Raw genomic sequence first — 2,026 nt, 5'->3', positions numbered from 1 at the left:
TGCAAAGCAATCACTATCCTGCTATTCAGTGGAGTGGATGTGTGGTCCCAAGTCTGGGTTTAAGGGTATCTTTTCCAAGTTTAAAAGGATAAACAGTCAACATTGGCCATGGTGTCAATTCAACATGATTTCTGCCTAGCTCAAAACAACTGGGAAATCTGATTTCAGTGAGTTCAAGACAACTGGGAACTCTGACTCGGAATTGCAAGTAGGGAACTCGGGCCTCTTTCTAGAGCTCCGACCTGAAGATCACTGATGTCATCATGATTCAACCTTGTTTTCTTCTGAGTTCCCAGTTGTCTTGAAAGCACCATAAATCCAGAGAATGCCAGACTTTGATGACAAAGTTTGATGACAATTTGCCCAGGAATACCGCCGCGCCACCTTCCTGTTAAAGTGAGCACAACAAGGTCCAAAAATGTATTGTATGCTGCTGCATAAATTAAGTAATATGCCAGGGAGATATGTATACTGTAGCTAAGAAAGTAATACCAAATGTATGTTGTGTAGTAAACTGTTAGTAGCCCATGTGCCTCACCCTAATAATTTGGTCCCGTGTCCCCTCCTAATTTCACCTACTGTTCTGACTTGGTGGTGCACATGTAGCCTATAACCTGTTTTAGAGAAATGTAATCATCGAAAATTGTAAGAACTTTCATTGTCTGCTTATATGCCCCCTTTATTTATCCTACGGTTCTGACTTGGTGTACAGGGAGAATACTGTAAGAACGGCCCATGTTCTGAATTCTGTCGCTGTACATTTCAAAAGTGCTGAACAAATAGTTATATTGACTACGTCCTAGCTCGCTCATTAATGTCTTAATCGAAATGACAGATTGCTTCTTATCCGCTTGTCGTCCCCTAATGCCATAGTTTGTACATCTCAATTGTCAGTAGAACCCACATTTGTTTAAGCAAGTCAGCCAAATCAGCTATGTTTTTTTTAAAGGCAGTAAATGAGGCTGAATGAACTGTTTCGCTGCCAGACAAGGCTCCGCTAATAGCCAGGTATAGCAGTGGTAAAGATGTTGGGACTGCTGTTGGGACTCTGCTGTTGGGACAGCTTTATGTAGGCCCTAACAGTGTGTGGGCACCGTTTGTCACCGTTATAGTGCAATTAATCTATTGTTTAGTGTTGTGTTGTGTAGGGGGTTTGCTGGCATGCATCTAAACATTATTATTTTTAGTTTGCCCCACCAAGATTGACATGCTAAAATCGCCAATGGATGGTGGATGAGGTGAGTTTCCCCATACTATGTAAAGTGCTTTGAGGACGCTCCATGAGGTGTTGCAATGGAAAGTGAGATCCTATGCTAGCCTCGTGTCTCGAATTTCAAAAGGGACAACTCAGAAATAAAATGTTTTTTTGTGGGATGTCACGTGCATCCGTCTCAGTACACTCATAACAGCCTAAGCATTACGAAACTTCTATTAGATCAAATAAGCCTCACGTATCAAAATATATTTTTATATTTTTTATATTGACTAAATTCGACACTCATTGCCTCCCATACAAAAACTATTCACTTGCTTAATAATAAGATATTTGCTGAACGTGGACAGATTTTGGGCGGAGTAAACCCTCTCGCTTTGCTTCTTCCTCTCCGATTTGGATCAAATAAGAAGAGGCGTGAACGTCGGGTGGCTTTGCTGTTGAACAGGTTTGTTTCCCTTGTTATATCATTCTAGCATGTTTGTAGATGTATTATTCGAATAAACACCTACATTTAAAATGATTGTTTCAATAGACTACATTTAATCAACCGAATAGTCCTACACAATGGCACCATGTTTTAATGGTGGACAACAGACTGCTCTCTACCCGGAAAGAATAACACCCGTTTTATTAGTATTCATGTTACGATTGCTTTTGCAGATAGCTTTTTTTCGACATTCATACGGTTGAAAACGAACTCGATGTTGTTTTCTGTCCATGTTGATTTTGTTTCATGGTTGGCTTTCTTGCCTAATATTTTCATCCCAGCCTGCCAGCAGGGGAAAAACAGGATGAAACCGGCCTGTGTCG

At 40.7% G+C, this 2,026-nt stretch overlaps 1 protein-coding gene across 2 annotated transcripts in view; it reads left to right on the top strand.

The window, feature by feature from the left end:
* The first annotated feature begins 1,441 nt into the window (after positions 1-1,441).
* macir (macrophage immunometabolism regulator) overlaps positions 1,442-2,026 on the top strand; it is a 5,631-nt gene continuing 5,046 nt past the window's right edge. The window contains exon 1 of one of the 2 annotated variants that reach the window (XM_041897368.2): positions 1,442-1,661. The gene's annotated coding sequence lies outside the window, so the exon portion shown is untranslated. The remainder of the gene's footprint in view (positions 1,662-2,026) is intronic. The other variant, XM_041897365.2, reaches the window with a different exon arrangement.

This window comes from Coregonus clupeaformis, chromosome 15 (assembly GCF_020615455.1).
Source record: "Coregonus clupeaformis isolate EN_2021a chromosome 15, ASM2061545v1, whole genome shotgun sequence".
NCBI classification, from domain to species: Eukaryota; Metazoa; Chordata; class Actinopteri; order Salmoniformes; family Salmonidae; genus Coregonus; species Coregonus clupeaformis.
The sequence above is the reverse complement of the archived record's forward strand: the minus strand, read 5'-3'. Positions and strand labels throughout refer to the sequence as shown.